This window comes from Haliaeetus leucocephalus, unplaced genomic scaffold (genome assembly GCF_000737465.1).
Source record: "Haliaeetus leucocephalus isolate CR32 unplaced genomic scaffold, Haliaeetus_leucocephalus-4.0 Scaffold944, whole genome shotgun sequence".
Taxonomy (NCBI): Eukaryota; Metazoa; Chordata; class Aves; order Accipitriformes; family Accipitridae; genus Haliaeetus; species Haliaeetus leucocephalus.
In genome coordinates this window covers 1,225,997-1,251,351 of record NW_010973380.1, presented here as the reverse complement: position 1 = coordinate 1,251,351, position 25,355 = coordinate 1,225,997, and the positions used below count along the sequence as shown (strand labels likewise).

The 25,355-nt window shown below is 40.5% G+C and overlaps 1 protein-coding gene across 1 annotated transcript in view; it reads left to right on the top strand.

Moving 5' to 3' along the window:
• JAG2 (jagged 2) overlaps nt 1-25,355 on the top strand; it is a 90,881-nt gene that overhangs the window by 21,460 nt on the left and 44,066 nt on the right. The window lies entirely within an intron of this gene.

The following is a 25,355-nucleotide window of genomic DNA, read 5'->3' as shown; positions in this document are numbered from 1 at the left end:
CTCGGGATCTCGGGGTTTTTCTGTGACACCCCCCCCTCAATCCGTTCCCTCAGCCCCCACCTCCCCGTGCGGCGCCCGGCCCAGGGGCCGCATCCGCGGGGGCCGCAGGCCAAGGCCCGTCCCCGTCCTTCTGCTTTTCGGGGGCGCGGGGTTCGGAGAGGGGCCGGTGCTGGGGCGGGAGGAAAGGCCGGGCTTCCTGCCCGTCTGCAGGCAGGTAGGATCCTGCCGGGAGTTTCACAGCTGTTGCTCTCGGCCCTTCCAAGTGGGCCACGGGGTGGAAGCTGGCAAGCTGTGAGGCGCTGAGGAATGGGGATGGTGCGGTGCCCTAGCTCGGGAGGGAGATGAGTATCGGAAGCCCCGGTACCTGCAGATCGGGTTTGGCACCTGGTGACTAACAGATGAAATGGCCCTCACCGACCTCTTGAGATACGTACCTCGCGGGATCTTTGTCACTTGGAAAACCGCTGCTAGGAATGGTCAGGGGCAAAACTGCTTGCTTGTGTTTTGTGCTGAAGGAAACTAGTCCATGTAAATCTCTTAACTTTCTGTGCTGCCAGGGGCCTTCCAGCCTGATGGTCACCTACCTCAAATTAAGAACTGACTGCTGTTTGAAAGTAGGAGTTTTACTGGACTTAGATGGCTAAAAAAGTGGTACAACCGATAAATTTCTCTGCACAGAGGCATTTACGTTCTGGTTGCCAAGTTGGGGTGGTTTGCCTTTATTAGTCCTGTAACCTGTTGAATGCGGAGAGGTTCCTGTTAGCAGGTATAGCCAATACCATAAAAACAGGGTATTTGGAACTCTGCTTTTAAGTTATAAGATCAAAGGGAAAATTAAGAGTCTTTCTCCTCTTTATTGACCGTTTAATACAGGCTTGATGAAATCATAAACTCTTCGGTAGGAGATTTCAGTAACATTAGCACCTCAAACTTCGTATGTTATCTGCATGAGGGAGTAAAGGCAACTTAACTCATGCTTTTATTTTGCCAGTTTCTAGCATTGCTACTTGAAACAAGAGGAGAGCTTGATAATCCTTACAATGCAGGTCCCTAAGCCCAGCCTTCTTTGGTTTTTCTCTGTTGGAATAAGCACATTCCTACCTTGCAGCTGCCGGATATTGTTGTTCTATGCTCATCAAGTCTTAAGAAAAGCCTGTTTGACCTACCTCTTGCAGGTAAATTACCACAGCGTCTCTAGCATGTAGTACTGTGCCTGCTGCTGTTTCTTATATCCTTGCCTCCAGCGTTTTAAAGGACTTGAAGTCTTTGGTCTGTCTTTCCGCTGTTTTTTTGCAGCTGTTGCAAAGCAGCCTGTAACTTATTTAAACAGTGCTACTGCAGTTTAGTGGGCGGCCGGCTGATTTTTGGAAGGTTTACAGAATATTCTCCCTGCCCACCCTCGATTCTAAAAATAAGTTGTGGAGTAGTTGTACTTTTAAAAACAGTCCCTGTATTGCAGTCCGTGGATGCGCTTACGGAAAGAAGTCCCTCCTGTATGTTGTAGTTACGTCTTGAACTCTGGACATTCAGTCTGTTGGTGGGGAACGCAGCATCTTTGTCACAACTGTACATAAGCTGTATAGAGTCTGCAAGGAGAGGCTTAATTGTAGTACTAGTTTAACACAAGGGGTTTTTAAGTAGATTGAGTTCCTGGGTTAGGTTTCAACTCTTTGGGGTAATTTCAAAATTATTCTCAAATAATACTCTCTCTCTACTCAAGTTTGCAAACAAGAAACAACAATACGGACATAGTCTTTTCATATGACCTGGGGTTTTTTTGCTATGCAACAGTAATGAAACGAGTGTTCCTTTACTGAATATGCTGGGAAGGGATAACACTGAAGAGAATCAGAAATTGTGTCTTTCACTTATGAAACAAATTTGGAGTGAGCAAAGGACTTATTTCAGTAGTTCTAGATTAGATTTTTAAGACTGAGAAATCCAACCCTAATGACAGCCAGCATTGGTATATGTGGGCTTCTTACTGAACCTCATCTTAATGGTAACTCCCTTGCTTAAGGAGACTAACGTATTAATGTATAAATTGCTCGAGGGAGGTTTTCTTGATGTCTGTTTGATATTGCAGTGTCCTGAGCTACCAGTAGCTGTAAGGCAAGTAGTATCTTGAAAGGTGGTTTTTGGCCTTGGTTTTGTTATCCTGATTTTTTTTTTCTTTTTTAATTTTACATAGTAAAATTTTATGGTGAGATTTGGACAAGTGTCTCTTCTGTAAAGCTGCAGTACCAGAGTTCAGTGATTTCCACTGTTTGATACAGTGTCATTTATCCAGTTTATTCCTATTTCCTGTCTTTTTTTAATATCATTAGTCTGATCTCTGATTTGCAAGAGGAGCTTGGGATATTGCCAAAAAGTTCTTAAAATTGCTACCTTGGGATACATCATCCACAGAAATCTGGCAGTGGGAGAGGCTGAGGAACAGCTAGAACAATACAGCTGTCTTCTTCACCCACCTACCTCACATTTTTTTTCTTTGCCTCCTGCTGTAAAACTTGAAGCTTAATGCTCATTTGGGATTGTTAACAAACAAATGATGCAACTAAAATTTATGTGCAACTTGTAAAACAAAAAAGACAGAAGAATTCAAGTAGTTTTGGAGAATCGATTCTGATCACTTACACAGTTTAGGCTCATTGGTCTTGAGCATTTTTTTTTTTTCCTAGCACAAAGCTCTTTGTTCAGACGCTGAAGCTTCAGAAATACCTTGCACGGCAATATTTATCAATAACAGTTAGGTTACTGGCAGAGTTTTAGATTTGGGTTTAATTGAAGGCTGCTTCTGAAGACGATGTTTTAATGTTACAGGCATGCTGCTGTGATGGGTTATGTGGAACCATTTTTCATACTCCTTTGCAAGATGGCATGAAATGGAGTTGTGTGTGTGTGGTTTTTCCCTCCACCCTGTTCCTTCCCTCGGGGAATTCACAGCTTTTTCTGCACCATAAATATTGGTATGGCATCCATTACTTCAGTTAATTAGTCATATGGAAGAATTGTTCTGACTAGTTGTGGATGTTGAAATCATGTATTACAGTATGCATCATTATCTCCTTTCAGCCCCTCTGTTTTTGAGATTCTAGTGTGACTGACAGTGCAGTATACATGCGAGTACACTGTACTCTGAATGCCACAGGTGAACTTCAGAGTTCAGGGCCTTGGGGATAAGTAGCAGAAACAAGCAATTTCACTTCTCTTTCCTTGGTGCTCTGCTAGGACTCTGTGTACCTATCTGAAGAAGGGGTAGTAGAGGTTCAGGCAGCCCTCGGCAACTTGCTTGGGTAGGGGGTACCTTCCACACTAGAATGTGGGCAACTAATTTATTGTTTTTGTAAGCACTGATCTTAAGTTTTTCCTATTTAGGGTGTGATTGTAGCACCTCTCTCTAAACTTCCAAAGTATTGTTAACTTTCAGGTAGATAAAAATGTGTGAAAGTATATACACTGAATATCCAGACTCTGTGTGAGTTTAATCCATGTGCAGTCCATATGTGAGTCTCATCCAAATACCTGGAAGGGTTCATCTTGATCTAAAACATACACAGGAGTATGAACCATCAAATATGTAGAGCTGTTGAGAGGGTAACTTGGCTGCAGCAGTAAATAATGAATTTCTTAGAGAGCACCCCTCTCATCCCCCACCAAAACCTGAGGAGGAATACTTGACTTTATAGCTTTTATTACTTAATGGGTACAGTGTTCTGCTTGGCACTTTCAGATGTTGTCTACTTCACTATAGAATTCTGCATCAAGCTCTATCAATCCTTCTAATTTGAAAACTGAAGGCGGTTAGGCCCTGGAAGGCATCTAGCCCTGAAGCATGTTATCTGGGATCCTTGGTGCCTGTAGGGAACTAGATAGCCTGACTGTCGGAAATGTTCTTGTCTATTTTTGTTTGGCTGGTAGATCTACAGTTGGTCTACCTTCTGTCTTAACACAGCCATCACTACTCTCTGATCAGGATCTTGAGGCTTTGTAATGAAAACATCCTGGATTAGATTACTCTCTGCTCCCTGGTAGGGTAAACATGCATCCTGTCAGCTTGAATGACAGCCCATCGTGACAGATATGCTTAAATTAAGCAGATTAAAGTTAGGCCATTTAGCACTGAAAAAGGTGCTTGTCCACAGTTGTACCTGAGGAACAGTATGTAAACTTTTCTCATGAAAAAGATCAGAAGTTCACAAATGAAGCATCCTCAAGTGCAAGATACGTAGCAAGCTTTACCTCTAAATAGTTGTTCTTTGCTCCATTGAAACTCCCTTTTTAAAAAACAAAATTGCATGCAAACACACGGTCCCAAGCAAGGCCTGAGGGCGGCAATAAGAAGTGAGAGCAAGACCTCATGCCAAAATGTAAAATTCACCTTGTACAGTGATGGGTTATAATGTTCATGCATCACACCTTGTTAGCAGAGGAGGTCAGCATGGAAAAAATAATGTAGTTGATAGCCATATATTGATGAACTACATAAATGTTTAATGTCTTATTTGCCAGCAGCCTAACTCTTTTCCCCAGGTGGAAGGCTCTGCTGATAGCACAAAGCTTCCTTTTTAATACTTGACCACTTTTTTCCCCCCTGCCCCAAGCTTGCTGCTTGCTTACTAACTCTACCTGATTGGCTTGTCAGTAGATGCTAGGGCTGCTGTGGTAACTAGCATGCCAAACTGTTTCTTATTTTGACAAAACACCTGCAGCCCTTGTGCTCATAAAGCCTTCCCATCCCTGTTGCAATTCATGGACAGATGTATTGTGGATCAGAAAACATGGATCCATGTTTCCTCAGTCTTGGGGAAGTAGATCAGGGAATTCTATGCTTTCACCTGCTCAGTACTGTATTTGCCTTCAAACTTTTTTGATCAGAAATGAAAGGTTGAGGTTGGGGGAATGGTTTATTATTCAAATGATATCCCTTTAGTTTCATGTTACACAAATGCAAAGAGTAGCTTGCAGGTTTTGTTATACTCTTTTGTAAAAGAAGATAGTCAGGTGATTAAAATTTTTAGAGACTGACTTTAGCCATGCTGGGTAGTGACAACTCCAGTTGATTTCAATAGCAGCTGCAGGTGTCACCTCTAAAAAAGAATCAAGGCCTTAATGGTGAGCACTTCAGAATCACTCTTTGAAAAAGGGATTTATTATTGGCATGCTGTGTGTGCCAGCAACTATTTGCAGCTTGCCCAGAATAGAAAGCCTAAAGACTTAAGTTTCATGTAACTATAGAAAATCTGTCTTCTAATTTTAAGCAGAAATGTTATTTGCACTTTTAATCTTTCATACATTGATGTCACTAAATCTAGAATTTCTTAAGTCTTTGAAATAAATACGCCTCAGAGGACAGTATTCTGCTAACTATTTAAGCTTTTATACCTTAAAGTTCTGGTGGGGGGGTTGAATGTCACAGAGATGGTCAGATAGTAAAGAACACTTCTATTTATACTCCTTGAAAGTTTCCTTAAATAAACACTTATTTATTAGAAACACTGGCTGAACTCAAAACTTGCAGACAAATAACCTTACCTCCCAGACACTGAGAGTGGTATGCTTAGACACCTCTTGTCAACTTTCTAATCTTTATTCCAGAAGGTGCTGCAGCCAGCCTATCAGTGAAGTGCTATACTCTTAGCCACACAGCTGGTGCAGGCATTAAATCTTTGTCTGAAAATGGAATAGGTATTGAAGTAGTCAGGATTACTCTCACACTAGAGGATGTGAGCTAGAGAAGAGGGCAAGGTAGAAACAGCATGTTTGATTCACCGCAATGTGATGGAGGCTTCAGAGCACTGTCTTTGGGCTGTTTGAAGATGTTTCAAACACTATTTTCTCAAAAAAAAACCAAAACAAAACAAAACCCCAACAACCTGCATATGAAAGGTCTGCTAAAGACATGACTACTTGTAGCTTTAATCTTAAACAATCAGATTTATCTTTAACGTAGTAGTTGGTTGGGGTAAAACCATAATTGGTTGTGTTTATATCAGACTTGTGATGTTTGGCCTGGTTGGGCCGTGTTCCCACTGTATTGTAGACTTTCTGAGTGATCCTGTGAAGTTCAAGGAAATCTGTTGGTGTAGATGTTGAGAAGCTTTGTGTTGTAAAAGCTGCCTTCTGTGTTTGATGCTACTGCTTGTATTCCTTGTATAAGTCCAGCTTGCCTTGAGTTACTATTAGAGTTCGCTGTTTGTCAGCACAAAAGCTGCAAAAAATTAAGCTTCTGTCAAACAATAAATGATGTGAAACAGCTATGCTTTCTGCATGAAAAAAATGCCAAAAATGGTGTAGTGCATTTTTAGTCTGTTTTTGTGGCAATTGATTAATGACAGTTTTTCTTCTATGAGAAGGATTGTGTTTGAGACAGATGTGCAAGGTAAATGATGATTTTTTTTTTAACTTTTAAAATTACTTTTGTTTGTGCTGTCATTGTGGGCTGGTGGTTGTGTGGCCCCACTTGAGCAATGCTATCAAGTCACACTATGTGTAGGTGAGATGAGTGGAATTCATCCTTTCTGTGTAGTCTGACTCCTTCACTTGTTTTTCCTATGTGTTTCTTGGTGCGAGTGTTGGCTCTGAAATACATGCTGTGAACATATTTTAGAAACTACTCTGTTAAGTTCATGAAGCAGCTATGATTGCATTGTATAGTCACCTGCAGAAGCTTTAAATTACTCTGTGCCTGAAAGCTTCCCTCCCTCCTCTTCTGAAAACAAGTCCAATGTTTTGTCAACTCTGTGTGGGTCCTATTTGCATTGCTTGTTCTATTTCAGAGCTTCTCAGCCTACTGAAGGGACTAAAAGGGAGGGTCACTTTCCTGGTAGCACATCAATTTACTTTCCCTTGGTCCTCCAATTCTAGCTGCTAGTAATCCTCTGGTCTGGAAGAAGCTTGGGAGCAGCAATTTGGAAGGAGAGAGGCTACTTCAAGGAGTGAGGAATAAGGGTATACTGGCATTGGTTGTGGCTCCTTAATGCTTAGCCAGATGCTTACCCAAAGGATAGTTGCTACTGTTCCTTGGCAGTAAGTCCATCATTCTCTTCCTCTTCAGCACTGTGATATGCCTTTGGGCTTCTTGCTAGAAAGCTGCTCTGGCTTCTGGTTAGTGGGTGTCTAAAATTGATTGGTCTTTGGCCAGAGATGACCACTGGCAGTACTGTCTGCCATATCCAGTTGGTGGCTTTTGAGCTGCATGTCAAGCTGTCGTGTGAGCAGGAGGTGAACATGTAGCCTGACTGCTTTCCCCTTCCCCTGCCCCCAGGGTTGGGGAATGAACCAGTATAGATGGCTAAGACCATCTGTGCTAGGTCATATTGGGCACCTGCAGAACTTTTGCCTCCCGTGGGGTGGTGGGACCCTCTTAGACCTGCTGCCTTCCCCTGCTGTACACCCAAGGAGACCTGTCAGGAGGCAGAAAGCTGGAGAGAGCTGTGTGATGGCTTTTGTGTAGATCATCTTGAGTCAGGGAGGAGTGGCCATACCTGATGGAGCCATAGACTTTTGGCGCCTTTGCTTACTGTATAAGGAAAAATACTCTATGTAAAACTAAGACTGCTGTCTTAAGTGGAGACTATCATATGTCTGTTGATATTATAGATGAACAATGAAGCTAGACTAGGACTGAACAGATGAGTTTATTTTTCAATTACTTTTATTCTTTTGGCTTTTTTTTTCCTGGTCTTTTACCAGAGTTTTGCTGAATGATACTTGGTTTTAGAAATCCAATGTGTGCAACATCGTGGATACATTTCAGCATCACCACAGATTTACATGTCATCCAGCTCTGAGATAAATGCTTGCTATTTCCTTGAAATGTCTCAACTGCTGCTTTTGATATTTTTTTCTTGCAATTACATTTGCAGAATGTTTTACTGTTTTAAGATCTTGTTTTAAGAGTTGGTCTATAGCTTATGCTCATTTATTAAACTTTATTTCCAAGGTCATTTTTTTAGAGTTGTAGTTAGCCTTTATTTTGTATAAAAAGGAGGAAATGTCAAGGTTTATTTTATTAATTGCTGTTTCAGATACTAAATAAAGTGTGAAAAGCATATTTGACATGAAGATACTCTGATAGCAAGTGCTAAGAGGAACTCTCAGCTGAAACACGTAGTAAACATGGATTTTTTATCTGTGGTTGAAACAACTGCTCCTCAGTAGCACTTAGAATGCAGTATTACGTGGAAGGGGCAAGGCATTTCAAGGCTAAATGACAATCTTAGTCTTACTTGATTAGAGCTTGCAGAGGTTGCTAAGAAACAGCCTAATAGTCCTTGAGTAACCAATTATATGCCCCTTGGACAGATGCACAGGTGCTCATTCTCTGAAGTTTTTTTGGTTTGTTTTTTTTTTTAAATCTGAGATAAGACTGGATATTAGTACGTAAACTGCAATCTGTTTACGTCCTGCTTTGGGCTTGAAAGTCCTAATTATATATATTTTGTTCCCAGCAGGATGTGTTCTGGTGGTTTTTGTTCAGTACATTGCTTTCTGATTATTATTACACTTAAACTGTTCTAGCAATGCCTCTTCTACTTCCAGATAGTCCACTAGGTCTGTAGTCTCTCCTATGCTTTCTAGTACTCTGAACATACCAGCATAAGTAACTTCAAGCATCTAACGTTCAAACTGGATAAATTTTATGTTTCCGGACTTTCAGTGAGTAGGCGATATTTCTATTGATGCAGTATCCCACAATTGGTAGAAAATGCTAGTTTCAGGTAGAGCTAGCTTTCCTTACTCCTTCTGAAGCAGTTCTGTACATGCAAATTGTAGTGAAATATCATATGAGCTGGTAGTTAACCTAAAACATCACATAGGACTCTTTCAGTCTCTTTTTTTCCCTGAATATGTATAATTCTGTTTATAGCATTGTAAAGTTGAAATGTCTACCTTAAAACACAATCTACACTTCTAGTGTTAAAGGTCTGGGATTCCTCCTGGAGAACTTAAGTTCTAATTAGGGAGCATGTTCACACTTGGAAGGCTTGACTGATGTGCTTTAAGCAGAAAGTTCAGAAATATGTAAGTACCTTAATTATTGATCTGCTCCAATCAAGACTGGAGTAGAAGTTTTTTAGGGTGTGCAGTTTTTGGTATGTGCTGATTTTGGCTGGGATAGAGTTAATTTTCTTCATAGTAACTAGTATGGGCCTATGCTTTGGATTTATGCTGAAAACTGTTGATAATACAGGGATGTTTTAGTTATTGCTGAGCAGTCCTTACGCAGAGCCAAGGCCTTTTCTGCTTCTCAGCCCACCCTACCAGCGAGGAGGCTGGGGGTGCACAAGAAGTTGGGAGGGGACACAGCTGGGACAGCTGGCCCCAACTGACCAAAGGGATATTCCAGACCATATGATGTCATGCTCAGCATACAAAGATGGGGGAAGAAGGAGGGGACATTCAGAGTGATGGCATTTGTCTTCCCAAGTCACCCTTGTGCATGATGGAGCCCTGCTTTCCTGGAGATGGCTGAACACCTGCCTGCCCATGGGAAGTGGGGAATGAATTCCTTGTTTTGCTTTGCTTGTGTGTGCGGCTTTTGCTTTACCTATTAAACTGTCTTTGTCTCAACCAAGGAGTTTTCTCACTTCTACTTTTCTGATTCTCTACCCTGTCCTACTGGGGGCAGTGAGCAAGCAGATATGTGGTGCTTAGTTGCCAGCTGGGGTTAAACCATGGCATGGTACCGTTTACTGTTCTTCTTATTGACTGAGGACAATTTTAATAGCACTGGTCTGGTAACCTGTGCTGCTGCTCAATAGATTTGGTGGCAGTTCCTTCCTTTTATACCACGTACAAAAAAATTTTTTGGGGGTGCTTTTTACAGTTCTAATTCTCTTTTATGTTATGACAACATGATTTTTCCTTATATCGCAACATGGAGTTTTTCCTGTAACTAGCTGCATGTGATCAGCAAAGTCTAGAAGTCAGACCATGTTTACTTGGACTATTAAGAGCAAGTATAACCATCTGCTGCCCCTCACTAATGACTGTTTTTTTTGTACACAACAATGAGCTGATAGCACCTCCTGTGTTGGTTATAAACTGTTATTTAAACCATATGTTTATATATAGGCCCAAAATGTTTTAGTGTTGTATTTGGCTGTTGGAGACCTTTGTTGAACAGAGTATTGTTTCCATGATTCATCCACACAGACTAGTTCTTGCTTCTATCAGAAAGTGAGGAAGGGAAGGAAGTAGAGAAACTGAAATGTTTAGACTTGCATACACACTTAAGATGTTGGTTGTCAAATATTTAGTGCTCCTACAGTGCCTTCTGATGTTTGCTGTTAAGCTGTGATAACTTCAGGGTTGTATGGTTTATAGCTTGTAGTCACTTCACATCTCCTCCTGCTTTGTAAGAGGTGAAGGGTAAAGTGGTTGCTCAAACGTAGCTGGTGGCAATTCTTCAGAGGTTGATTTCCAGAATTCAGACCCCTTTTTTCTAACACTGCATGTCCTGGACTTAAACTGTGGACTGTCAGAACATAATTGTCACAGGGCTTAGGCAGAAGAACAAACTGTTGCATATCACAGATCTTCTCAAGCTGTTCATATCTACTCCCAGATCACCGCAAATGAAAGGTAAATAAAATAAGCTTTAACTGGCAGGAGAAGATAGTCTTGACTTGTCGCAGCTTGCTATCAGTGATAATTTATTTTTCCCTAAGCCCTTAGGATGAATTTTCAAGATTTGGTAGTCTGTGAAACTTCAGCTGGCCAAGGAGTCTGGAGAAGACAGAACAGCGGAAGAGTCATTGGCAAATGAAGTACTAAAGAAGCTGGAAAGTATTCACTAGTACACATGCTTGAGTTACGAGTCCAGCTTTGGACTAGTAGAATTAGTTTCGATGTTTTTTTAATGTTAGCTTACTTTATGTGGCTTCATTCTGTTCTCCATTGATATTCATCCTTACGAGGAAAGCTGTAACATTGGTACCCACCAGAGAAGTAACTAGGAGTCAGCAATGAAATGAAGTTGACCTGCTGAGATAATCTCCCTTTCATAGCGTCCAGATCCATGTCAACGGGAGAAGGGAAAAAAAATAGAGAAGCACTCTTAATTCACTCACTTAGACTAAATTTACAGGGCAAGTGCCTGCTTTCAGAGGTTGTTCCCTGTACCTTGCTACACTTGTTACAAAGCTTTCCTGCTAAAGGCCTGCCGATTTGTGGATTTTGTCTGATTTGTAATAATACAAAGCTATACCAGATCCACTCCAGTTCACATTAATCTGAAAGATATTATTTGATATTAAAGTTCTGATGCTGCTTTGTTATGGTGGGATTGATCAAGTCTTGGTTGTCATATATTCAAATAGGTACCTTGGAATTGTAGGCTACATATACTGTTGTATGCTGTGTTTATTTGCTGCTGTAAGCAGTTCATTTTCAATAGTAATTAAATACAACGTAATGGTTGGTGCTGCAAACGTGATAAAGTTTTACTGTAGCCACAAAGTACTGTTCAGAAGATTCAGTCTTGCTGCTGGAATATGATACAAGCATTTGTTTCAGGAACATGTTTATAAACTTAGTTTTTTCACAGCTAAACTCTGGTGCTCCCACGTGTATTTAACTAAGTGTGCATGTCTGTGTGCGGAATCCTTGTTTAATCCTTTATTCAAGTTCCTTGCGTGTGTTGATCTACATGAAAGAACTTGCACCACCTCTTACAGTGGTGACTTATTTTTCTGCACAACTTATTCCTGTAAATTTATGAAGAACAGCAAGATTCGGATATAGCTTTGGTTGTGTCTGCAGTGTCCTGGTTCAGAAAGCTGAGGAGTTTTTAAGGGAAGGTAAGGAGCTATCTGTGAAGTTGAAATAAGGTGTTTTTCTTCTGTTTCCCTGTCAGCCTCTTCAGCACGTGCAGAAATTCAAAACTGAGCTGGTGTTCAGTTTGGGGCTGAAATGAAGGACAATTTAAGTGCGTTTTCCCCTTTTTCTGGATTAATGACATTTTTGTTAGTAGCTGTGAGGAAATCAGTCATCTGTTTGATAAGTCTCTTGTGTGAATGTGAAGTTCAAATTGACTGAAACTGTCTTGCAACTCATGTAGCAATAAAACCTAGACATTTGTGTTCCTTATGGTGAAAGGCCTATGACAATACCTGTGCTTGAAGCCAATACCATTGGAGAAAAATGATGCATCTTGTTTGAAGTTATACAAACATTTGATCAGTCAGCGATTGCCATCACTGTGGGCCAGGGAAGCCTTTGCCTCGCACTGTCCTCTTTCAAATGAGACTGATGCTGCCCATCTAGCTCTAGAGTTGACTCAGTTGGGTAGGACTGATGAGAGAGTTGTGGAGGACTTAAAAAACATTGCCCTGATTTCTGTGCTCCCTTAGGAACAGAAGTTGAGCGTGGGCCTCTTCTTCCTAGGGCAAGACATCCAGGCTCATTAGTTTGAATTGGTTTTGTAGGCATTTGTGTTTTTCAAAAACAAAGGGAAAGACTGTAGTGCTATCAACAGCTAACATTATTTAAAAGGATTAAGATTAAAACACTACTCTCTCTTCCTGGGGAAGTTGCATACATAGAACTTGGGGGCATATCTAGTTTTTCTTATATTTGCCTACCTTCTTAGTATGCATATTTCCAATACAAAAGAGTGCATGCAGGTGTTCTGTGTTTAGAACAATAATTAAAGTATGTTATTACATAGTTAGTTTAATTCCCTCTTGACTTCAAGTTGAAATTATAATGATGCATGGTTTGAAGTGCCCAGAGGACACTAATATCCATGCCACATGGAGTGCGGAGGGGAGGGGAAAGAGCAGTATTAATTACTAGTTCATCTTTGAATTCTAAATATTAGCATAAAACAAGTCTTGCACTAACCATTAATGGGTCTTCATGGTTGTTACATACACTTCAAAAGAGGCAATCTAGCTACACTTTCATTAATGCAACAAGAAAGTGTACATATAATGGGCTTAATTTATCTTGGACTTCTTCCAAAACTTTTGGAAAGGAGTAGGATGTGGAGACTTGGTTAATATCAAGTTTGTCTGAAACAGTTCAAAGGTGGTAGGAAGGCTGAAAGCTTCAGTTTAAAACTAATAAAATGATGTTAAGATGGTACCCAGCTGTCCGCATGGTATTGTACAGGTCTCTTTCCAAATGACTTTTTTTCTCTGTTATCTAATTTCATCAATACTTTCTTCTCTTCTTTGCTATTGGATTAACTCAGTGGATTTCTGCAAACCGCTACTGCTAGTAGCTTCAGCTATGGTGGCAAGGACTGTATCTTAATAGCTGCAAAGTCATGGAATTATCTAAGATGTAAATAGTTTGTTTATTTCCTTCTGTGTAATGATCAGGCAGAATGTCTATTGAAACTTAATTCTGTCACCCTCTGTCTAAAACAGTGTTTTCTGGTAGGTTTCCACCTTATCTTTTTGTCCACTGAAATCGGATGCTAGCAGAGAAACATCTGCTGGAATTGCTGCTCTTTTGTCTGTAACTTCTGATTTAATCTTACTTTCTAATCTCAATTAAAAATCAACACCCTTTGTTCTCCCCAAATAGGATGGAAGGGAAGTCTATTGTTTGAGGTTCTAGCAGGTTTGTAGGGTTGATGCAGGTGGGGTTCATTTCAGTTTCCTTCCTGCTGCTTCTGCTCTAGAACCGTCAAAAAGAGAAATGAAATCTGGGGAGGTTACGCTATGTTCTCCCATCTGAGAGACAGGTACAATACAAACTGTGGCACTTGTTTGACTACCCTCAGGATGTTGTCTCTTCTTTTTGTATGGTGGTAGTATAGCATACCAAATTCTATTGTTTTGGTAGCTGTTATATTTAAAAGAATTTTGTTTTGGTAATTGGCTTTTCTGCTATCTGATTTCTTCTAAGGTATAGAAGGAAAGCTTGTTGATGCTATTTTATATTCCAATCTGCTTTCCAGAAAACCTCATTGGAACAGGCACATTAACACCTATATCAAAGGATATTTAAAGACGGGTTAACTTTTAATCAGATTGTGTAAAGGTTTAGTGTATAGAGATGTGTTAGGTAAATTAACTAGTAGAGGGGAGCTGTGGCATTAGGAAGGATGATTGAATGCTTTCGAGCACTGGTATTGGCTGGTTGCACTGCTCTTTCGTGTTCTGCACTCATCATTAGCTCTGATCAGCTATTGAAACAAAGCTAGGGGATGAGCAGGATGGTTTGTTAAGATTCTGGTTTTAGGTGGATTTTGCTTTGTGTACTTATCTTTGTGTACTTAACAGTGTCAGTTGTTCTTCCACAGCAGTCATGTATGAACAGAGCATTGCAGTGCTTTGGCAACTGTGGAAGAGCTGGCAGTTGGGAGAAGCTGTCCTTTTTGGGGCCTGTTTTCCACATGCCTAAAGCTTTTTTGTGGGATTCTAGGGCTCTGTCCAGCAGATCTAAGGATCACCTCCAAGATGCAGCCAAAATCTGCCATGCTCTTTGTAGATTGGAATGTGTGTGGTGGGGTGGGCTTCCTTTGCATAGAAGAAAAGAAGTTTTACTGAACTGTTGAACAATAGTGAGTTTCTGGAAGTCTTTTCCCATGACTTGTTAGAGATCTGAAGGAGAAGGTCTTCTGTTGGTACTGACCAAAATGTTTAAGGTGTTTTTTTCCCTACTGGACAGTGTGCAAAAGTTCAAATCAAAAAGTTTACCTGAAATAGGTTTACCTCAGTAGGTATGGCTCTGAAGGGCCTGTGATGTCTTAATTCCTGCTTTCCCACCCCTGTTCCTTTTCATCTAAAGTGTGTTTCCTGAGGTCACTAAGGATTCTGATCTCGGCTCAAATTCTCAATCTGTGGTGTCTGAGCCCTGGACTGAGCCTATAGTGACTGTCAGGTACATTGCTACTGAGGCAGACCCAAAGGGCTAAGTGGATATATCTACTGTTTCCCTTTATCAGGAGTACTGTAGGTATCCATGCAGAGTATCTAGGAGCATCTGTTATAAATCTAGGCAATCAATCTGGCTTGCTCTGAAGAAACTGGATCTTATTCCTGTAGTTTGTGTCTGGGATCTTGAGTAATGACAAGGATTCCTTACAGTATTTGAAGATAGGTTTTACAGGTAGCAGTGTTAGATTTGAAGTGGTTCAGTCAGGTTAGGGAAACTTCTGCAATAAGTCTGTGACTTTTCTTTTGTTTTTTTTTTCCCCTTACAGCTTTAAAGTTCTAACACTTCTTTCCTGTTAGCTGGTATTTCCAGACTGTCACAGATGCTCTTGCTTTCACAGCTTTTGTGCCAGTCATGCTAGCCTGATCTTCACCCTTCCTATTCTATTCTTCCCCCAATTCCCCCTGGAGAATGTAGGTGATACTTTGAAAGCTGTTTTTTTTTCCTTCTTAGACTGGTTCCTGAGGGACTTGAGAGGTCTGGCTTTTAATGGGGGAGGCATTTCTTGCTTGTGCTTCAGGTAGTGTGGAAGAACATGTCTGTCTGGAACTGTGATACTTGGCTCGGTGACATATATAGACAGTGCAGAATCAATTTCTTAGTGGAGTAAGAGTAACTAGGAATAGCATCAGCCTTCATCTATGTTACATGGATGCCAGTAGGGATTGGCTTTGACGACTGTAAATAGAATAGCTGAAGTTTGGAGAAGAATTGCGTAATTATTTAGTTATTTTTTTTAAACCTCAGTTTAGTCTTCCCCAAGACAAATACTGGTTTTCTTATAGTTAAACCAGGACTTTTATCACAAATATGCTGACAAATTTTTGTGTGAAAAATTGCTATAAAATCAGTAAGCTTAGTATTTCGCTTGGCACTTGTCAATCTTCAGTAAGTTAATAAATGATAAATGCTTGCCGCATTTCTCTTATCTTGCCTTAGATGACAGTATGTTCTGCTTTGTGTCACATGACTTAATCACTCATAAAAGGCTGGATTGCATTTTCCTCAGGGGAAGTTTCAGAAGCCTATAGTCCTCTAAACCTTTATTCCAAATAGTAAGATCTCCCAATTAATAGCTTTAGCTCAGCTTGTCTTTTTTCTGAATAGCATTTGTTGCATCTGCTGCAACAGGTACGTGGCTTGCTATGCATGTATTGTATTACATGGTTTGGTGATTTTTGCAATTATTTTATTTCATGTGACATTTCACTATTGCAGAAAGGAGGATCTTGATTAGAATTTTCAATTACAACTTCTGTCACGGCTTTCAAAGAGGAGTTCTGAGGTTTAATTATAAATCTAATTCAGAACTGGATTTTGTTTCTCCTTCCCTTTTTCTCCTATAACATTCCTTGGTCACAATTTTGATTACCCTGGGATAGATACTAATGGCTTGGGCAGGTTTGTAAGATTCTACAGTGTAATTTTTTTAGTAGTCTCTTTTTTTAATGTTAGCCATCAGAAAAAGTGGAGTACTTGCTTCAGAACAGCACCCATATTGAAACCAGAGTTCGGGGAACATAAGCAAATGTTCATGGAAGTCTAAGGCCAAGATTATGGAAAATTTCTTTTCATTCTTCCAAGCTTTGTTTTCAACCTGGGAACTTCTGAACTAGTGATTGGTGTCTCTGAAGTATTTGTGCCAGTCTGCCCTTGGACCCACAAAACTCTTAAAACCACTTTGCCCTTAAGCAACCTGTGTAATGTTTTGCCAAGCTTTGCATGAAGTGCCATCTTATTTTATTTCTTTTCTTCTGACCATGGCTCCTTTTAGCTTAATTTGATGCCCCTTAGTTCTTGTCAAGAACAAGAAAATGGATGATCTATTCCTAACCATCCCCAGGGCTTTTTATAGCTTTGTAGACTTCTATCACATACTCCAGTTGTCTCTCTGCGAGGCTGCGGAGTTTTGACCAGGTCTTTCATTCCTTTCATCAAAATAATTTGGTTCTCTGTTCCTTCTTGTTGCCTTTCTCTGGACCTTTGATTTCCAACATTCCTCTCTTGGGGGATGCTATTAATCCCATCTCTTGGGGGAGGGAGAATGGAACCGAACTGCTTCCCTCCACCTTCAGTAACAGAATCACACAGTGGCATAACATTATAAATGTCTTTTTCCTTGTTCTTCCCCCTGTTCTCTAGCCTCCCTTTCTAGCCAGGGTGCACTTTCCAGCTGACTTCTGAATGTTAAGTAGTTAAGACATGGATGAGGGTGGGAAGCAGATCTCTGGATCAAAGAAATTGTGTTGAGCTTGTGAAGGGAACTTGCTTAGCAAGAAACAAGCTGGCTTTGGTGGATTGAAGGAGTAACTGTTTATGGAATTGACAGGTCACAAGATGTGTTTTGTGAAACCTTGTTTATCAATACAAATTTGCATAGAAGAAGTCAATTGTCATTAACTCAGGATTATATGAGGCGCTCTGAAAATGTGTTTACATTCAGCAAGGTTGGAGGTTTAAATGGCAAGATTTGAAATACTGTATGCCTGTTATGACAATTGGCACAAAGAATTCTTAAAGAGACTGTGGAAAGAGAAAGAAATGATCTGTAAGATTAAAATGTGTATATGTTAGTCTAAGAACTGGTTTCCAGACCTCCTAGAATGCCACTATTCTAGTCACTGGAGTAAAATTGTAGTTACTGATCATTCACCTAAGATTAAATTGATTATTATTTTTAATGAGCATTGTGCTTGCTCAGCCAGTTGGCAAAAAAAAAAAATAAAATTATTCTGTCACCCTTGATGTATTGATTAGTTTTATAAACCAATACTTTTGTTGAGACTTGTGGTACACAGGAGATGCCTAGAGGTGGCACAGGCAGAAGGCATTTGCAGTAAAATAGAAGTGTTTCAACAAAACTGGTAAATGTGGTAATGATAGCTTGTATTGGTATTAAACATCGATGTTTTTCTTGTTTCTTGCTGGAAAGTCTCAGCAAAGGCGAGTTATCACAGGAGCCCTTGTACCTGAGTAGCTAAGACTTCACTGATTGTTTGGGGTTTTATTTTTTTGTTGAGTTCTGGAAGCATAAGGAAAACAAATTATTTGGAAGCCAATCTGATGGTGTTTGTTCAAATTTAAGTGACCACAGTTGACAGCTTGGACTTCAGAGTTGGAACTTAATCTCCCCGATTACAGCAGAGATGTGTATATGCTGGAATCAGGGGAGGGGGGATGGAGTAGGGTGGGGATGAGTAGCAGACAGCTATAAAAAGCAGAGGCAGGAATTACTTCTATTCCACAGGACTAACATTGCTGCTATGTGTGTAATGGTGAAAGGCACTGCTTTAAAATAGGGATGGGCTCTTCTAGAACCTTAGTGTCCTGTGAGCTGAGAGTAGCTAGCAGGTGAGCTTTTCTTCAGATGAAGTCCTGACATGACTACTGCTGGGTCAGATCTCCTGCAGTTTTTCTAAATAAGAAGCTAATGACTTGCTTCTGGGTCTGTGAAAACTGTTAGGTGCATGCTTCCCATTCACTCAAGGATGCTGCTACTCTGTCTGCAGCAGCTGTCTGACAGAGGGTGCTATCAAAGGTCAGGGCCAGTACAGAGGTATTGGGAACATATACTCGTCTCTAAGATGTCATTTGTCACAAGGTTGAATTGGCTGAGATTTGCTTTGAGTTTCTGTCTAGGGTGCTAAATTAAGAGAAGCTTGTGGAGTCTTTCTTCTGTTGGTTTAGCTTCTCATACGTGGATGGAATTCCAGAGAGCTTGCTCTTTGCTCTGTATGTGGTCTCTGGTGACTGCATTAATGTCCTCCCTTGAGGAGCTCTAGTCGGACACATGGCATTTTGGTCTCTTGTGAGATACCTGAAAATGGGTCGTTGTTTCTACAGGCTAATATGTGACTTCAGATGATTTTTAGAATGCCACAGCTAAAACATTTGTTGTCCCATGATACATCAAGACCCCCTTATATCGAGAAGCTCCTGCTGCATTCTGCCATTGCAGCAGGATCAGAGTTATCTTCAAACCTTCACTTGAAGATCTTCCTACAGATATATCATCTGGTAATGTATGTCATGACCTAGTAGTTTGATCCTCTTGGAGAGAAGCACACTGTGCTCCTGTTTCACAAAGCACTGGGCACTGCCAAATTGATGTTGTAATACCTCTTTGAGTCCCTCCTTGAAGTTGTTTTATCTTTTAGATGCATGCAGCTGGTTGCTGGTAGGATTCTTCCACCTAGTTGGTGGGTAATTTTCTTTAACTGGAGGTGAGTCTCTACCTGGGTGTTAAATTTGATATATTAACTTCAAGACTGGCTCTGACTTATTCACCTGTTGTTTTCATTTGTGCTCCTTTTGCAATGAAATGAGTCTTAATAGTCTAGACATCTAGATTTCCCCCACCACCCCCATATGCATACACACATACACACCCCTCCAGTTTTGACTTTGCTTAGTTTGAGGGAGGAGTGGAATGAAGCATTCAGACTCATGAAGGTGGAGATACCAGCCTGTTGGCTATTAACCATGGCAAAAAATACCCCACTCTGCCCCAAAGTTTTGCAGACTTCCTAGAGATTGTCAGGTGGGGCTAGTTCATAAAGAGTTCCCCTCACACAACAGTAGGGCTCCAAAGTTTGTAAACATCATCCTGCTTTTGTGACTGGGCCAAGAGGAGTATAACTGCAGTAATTGCTCTCAAATAGAAGGCTTCAACTTGCTCAACTGCTTTCTGCTATCTGCTGCTGATGTTTGCAGTACTCTAACCCAGCCTTCCACAGCACTCCTGACAAAATGGGATTGTTTGGCCCTGGTTTCCAAAGGGAAAGCTTGTGTTTAGGACTTGCTATGCTAGTGGTGCTTACTTCTCAGATGAAAAATGAGGGTTTAGAGGATGGGCATCTTTATGATTTTGTGTGGTGGAATGGCCTCTGCTTTCAGCAGACAAGTTCTTGCATGCGAGTGTGGCTGAAATATCCTTCAAGTCTCAAAAAACAGCCTCCTTCCTCCCCCCCCCCCCCCCCCCCCAAACCAGGGAGCTTTTTTTCCTTCAGTAAAGGTCTCCATTATAATGTCTGCTTCTAAAAGATCAACCTGCAGGCTTGTTCCATCTGTCTGCCCTTAAACCTGTGTTGAGGATGAGTCCTGGACCTTCTCAGAATCTTTCTTCATTTCTTCCTTACTCCCTTTGCACTTCTAGTTTATTCATGAGGAAGTTGTAAGAACTTGCTGCAGAGCTCCTGGGGAAGGAAATGGAATATGCTTGCCTTGAAGTCAGCTTTTTAGGCTGCTTGGGGGAGGGGGAGAGGTGCTGCAAAAAAAAAAAAGGGGGGGGGAAGCCCCCAGACCTGTGCTTGCCTCACTTGTCTGGGAAACCGAGTATGAGAGTTGACTGTGCTGATCAAGACTTAATGGACTTGGTTGTAAGAAATATTGGTGATGACTTATTCCAGAAGTTAAGAAAATTAGACTACTAATAAGAATAGTGATATTCTGCTGTTCTTCGACCTGCTTTTACGGTTGTAATGTTCAAATACAAATGTTGCCTATCCTTGATTGAGGTTTGAAAGGAAACTGTATTGACTGGTGATGAGACCATGCGTTTACTGTGTGAGTATGGAACAGGAAGATGAACATGGGCTCTGGATTTGTTTAGGAGCCATGCTTTTTTCTACTTCATAGCCAACTTCTGATTTCTTCCAAGGTTTTTCCCATGTAGAAACTCCAGTCAGTCCTTTTATTCACTTGAAATTGATAATTCTTTGTCTGTTGGAATAAAAGTATTTTAATACACAATAGCATGTTATTGATGGAGAAAAAGTCAAGTACTGATTTCAGCTCAACCTTCACTTTTTGCGTTTTTCAGACTTTGAGTTGGAGAATATAAGTTCTATACCTGACTGAAAATGCTGTCAGCAGATTGATCATCTTTCTTGGGATGAAAAGTCTGACATGTCTGGTTTGCCAAAAAAACCCCACCTTTTGAGTGTTGATTTGCAAATATCAAGGTAATAGTAATAGTTCATGAAACGACAATGCCAAACCAATATTACAGGTCTTGTTTCCCCTCTCCCCAGAAAGGAGGTCGCTGGGATAGTATGGGGAGTGTTTTGTTTAGTGTAAACAATGGAATAATGCTTTGAAGTTGCTTTTGTCAACACCAGTCCTGAGAAAAAACACAACTGAAGCAGCATCACCAGGATAAACAGGCTTAATTTGTATCTTTCCAAACTACTTGGCATATCTGTTTAGTTAACTCCTACAAAATGGTTCTTTCATAAATCTGTGCTCTTCTGCAGAAGTGTGCTGATGCTCTTCTGACTTGTAGCCTTTAACATCTTCTGGTTTTTTATTTGATGAGCACAAATGGTGTCTTGTGTTTAATTCTGTCTGGAAGATAAACCTAGATGCCAAAGTCAGTAGAATCTATTTTCAGTGCTGTATGTTCACCCCCATCCCCTCCCCCTCCAATCTGTGCCATGGTCACTTTTAAAATATTTTCTAAATATTTTGCTAGTACTAGTTTAAATGAATAACAGATAACTACTTCACAAAGCTTTTCTTATATATAAGAACAGGCTGGAATGTGCATGTCCTGCTGTTGTGAGGTGCTAGTCATACAGCCTACGGCAAGAGTTCTGTGCAAGTTAGAAATGCGGGTGTGGTGGTGTGTGTGTTTTATGTGTAAAAGACTCATGAATTTGGGCCATTCTTAGGATACTTGTTAGATGTTAGAAAATATAGAGTTTTCTATTAGATTTATGCAGGAACTTGAACACACTTATATCTGTATCAATAGCCTTCTTGCCTTAAATAGCTCTTAAGCTAGCCTGTTCTTATTAAAGATACATCAAAGAGCCAATACACCACTGGATGATGTGATGGGTTTAATGATTTGCAGTATGGCTAGACATTAGATTCTGGACAAGAGCTAAATTAATGCAAGTTCTGTAATTGTTTTCCATATGCACAATTTAAGATGGACGTTGTCTGGTGTAAGTATCTGTGCTACAGAAGAGTTACTTGCAGCTGGTGCTAGCAAAAGATGTGCTGGGTTGTCTTGTGTTAGACTTGCCGTTGAAAAGTACAGAGATGACTAATGCAAACCAATGGTAGAGCTTTTATAAAATGGGTATGTCCATTACATAAGTTAAAAATATTCTTCAAAATTTATATCCATTTATGTTATTCAGCCTATAGCTCTTACTCTGGTTATTGGGCAGGGTTACAGTATGGGTGAGTGTATGGATATTAAAATTTCCACTAATAAATGTTTTTGATAGTCAAACAAATGTTTCTGATAGTTAAGCAATAACTGGAAAGCTCTCAGGGAAGCATACCATGGATATACTCAGTAACACAGATGCTTCGTTCTAAGTTTTCAGCTGTTCTCTTAAAGCAACGTGCAAAATTCTAAAGAATTTAAGCAGATCTAGTGCAAGACTTGATGCTTGTGGTGGTGGGAGAGAGGGGGTTTTTGAACCAGTAGTTTAAGGATCTGTTTCCAGTTTTGAGGTGTAGTAATTGCGGTGTGACAATCCATCATGCTACCACGGAGAGGAATTCCTCTTCAAAGTTATTGACTAGCTGGAGGTGAGGAAGAGGTAACAAGTTGTGTTGGTAATCTTAACTGTCTTCTCCAGAGGTAGAATAGCCACAAAAATCAGTTTATCATCTGGTTACATTCTTACTGTCTGTTAGGGGTTTTTAAGGGTGACTGTGTAACTGTCAGTAGAAAGCAGGAAGTTGCACAACTGAGAACTGTCCCAGCTGAAACTGATCTTCCAGTAAACATGCATTTGTCTGTCAATACTGTTTACTGCCATTTGAATAACATCTCTAATCTGCAAGTGTGACTACAAGCCTTCCTAAAATGTTCCACTCCATGTGCTTGCTCATGTGTAAATGGCCAAGTGCTAGCCCGTTAGCCCATAAGTAGCGGTGTGGAAGTGAGGCTATGGGATGGCAGTAAGTGAAAGGATTTAATAGTCTGGGTCTTGTCTTTGTTGTGTATGTTTAAGCTTTTTGTAGATGGGCTTATAGTTCTTGGTGGTCACCAGTGGGAGGATGGTAAAAGCAAATGCTTGAGATCAGGCCTGTGGAACCTGGGGCTTGCAGAGCCATGTCCTTGCCCTGCCTGCCACCAGGAGGCAGCACAAGCTGTGCGGGCTGCAGAGATCAGTTATTTGGCCACAAATTCCGTCGTTCCACATCTTGGAAGAAGAGCTGTGTGCCGGAGTCATAGTTGCTTGTAACATACTATTTTCTATAAGGCAGGAGAGGGATATTTTCAACTCCAGAGTCTATGCCAGCTTAGATGGTCAGATTTGCCACCATGGAGCTATGGGGCTCCTTATTTTAAGCATCTTAAAATTGGTAGAATGCTTCTTTATCCCCGTTCATACCTTTCAGCATGAGCATGCTGGAACAGTGCATCGTGTGGAACTCTCTTGATTGACAAAAATTCCCTAGCATCGTGGGCAAAGATACAAATCTGCTTTCAATTGGAATGTCGGGAAGGCATAGTTGACTGATCTGTTTCCTAAGACAGCAAGTCCAGCTTAAATTTTTTTCTGCCTTAGCCTGTGTGGGCAGTCAGATGCAACAGCCAATTTGCAGTAGGAAAGACCAGCACTTTCATAAGATCAGTAAGTGGACATCTGGAAGCACTTGAGCACAATTTTGTACTTCTAATACAAATCAATGGAACACAGGAAAACTGAGGGATATGTTAGAAGATCAGTTGTTAAAAGCAGGAGAGGTGGATAACAGAGCTTTGGATCATGCACTGATTTGCAGAATTCTGCCTAGGTCAGCACTTAATTTTGATACAAAGAAAGGAGACTTGCAGTTGCCAGAAGATAAGATTTCAGCAATACTGTGTAGTACCTATTTTCTGATAGGATTCACTCTACATTTATTTTTCAGGTAGCAGTTTAGGAGAGGGGTGGCAGGTAGTGTTTTCAGAATACAGTAGGATCCTATGCTGCTTCCCTAAATGCTGAGATTGGGGTGGCAGGGGAGAGCAGGGAGTTGGAGGGTGAAGCTACTGAAATGCTCAACTAACATTTGTTTTCAAAAAATTTGTGGAGTTATGAGTTGTGCTATGTTGTCATACCTTAGAAGTAGAGGCCTTTGCTTTCTCAGTTGATCTCTATCAGTTGGCCTTTTCTAAAGACAGTTCCAGCTCAAGTATGCTGTCCAGTATAGTCACTGCTGAGCTTCCTTTTTCCCTCCTTCCTTGAGTGTAATAATGGAATATCATCTTCCCTAGCATACATCTGAAGCTGAAAGTACAGAAGACATTTTTCAAAGGCATAGTTTGTGGTTTACTTGTTAACGTAACTAAGCAATAGAAAAATACACACTCGGTTAAGTGCACTTCTGAATAGACTGATTCCTTGCTGCAGTCATGAAGGACCTCAGGCAAAAAGCCCTTCTGCTTAGGGTGCTGCACTGATCTGTTGCTGCTGCTGTTCTAAAATGGGGAGATTTCAGTGTTATGATCAACTCTCCTTGGTGGGGAGGCGAGTGGCATACAAAGCACTTATGGGTTTTCTCAAAGTAAAAATATACATCTCTTTACCAACAGTAAAATAGTTCTAAGCACTCTATGAAAGATAGCCGAATTCTTACATAATCCTCTTCCTAAAATGGTGCTCTTAATTTCTTGGTTCAATGTCCCCAGGTCCATGTGAATTCATAGGTTGTTAGCCTGTGAATTCTGTGCACATTAAGGCTTGGCTCTGCTGTATTTAAAGAGCTTCAGTTTTTGGTGTGGCTTGCCTCTAAGCACAAAGATGTATGCATAAGGGTTTTAGGATAGTGGTGCACTAACTCTTTCTGTTGTTGGAGGTTTTTTCCTCGGTTTTAAATGTATGTGAGAATCTTGGTGTTAACTTGGACAAGTTGGAAACTATCAAAGCTGAAGGGTTTGACAGCTACTCTTGTTAAAACAGGTAAACATTACATGTATGTGTAAGGAAACTTTTTGCTAAATAAGTTTAGTTTTTGAATATCAACATCTATCCTGTATATTTGGTCATAATCCCAAGTAAAATGCCTGAAGCCTAGCTTTATCGAACTAAAGCCTTCATGTTTTTTCCAAATCATTTTAAAACTGTCTGAAATAATGCTTTTCCTCTTTCCTTATGGGGAAGTATAGTACCAAGTATGCTTCCTTTAACAATTATGTTTCTGCCGTGTCTTTTGCAGGTCCTTTTTTCACACTACCCCTTTCATGAGAAAAGTCTAAATTCTTGATAGATGCAGGGTAGATTTTTGTATGTTTCTTCTTTAGATACATTTTTCTAGAAAATAGCAAACAGATCTATTCTATAGACTGATTTTTCATGTGCTTCCTAAAGGATGGGTCTGATTTTATTCCTTTTTTTGGTCTTCAGTTGCTTAATAAATATCCTGTTTCCCATGGTTCAGAACCCCTCACTTCATTCAAATGTTTTAGGGCTGCTTCTTAAAAGGATTTCTGTGGCTAAGCAAAG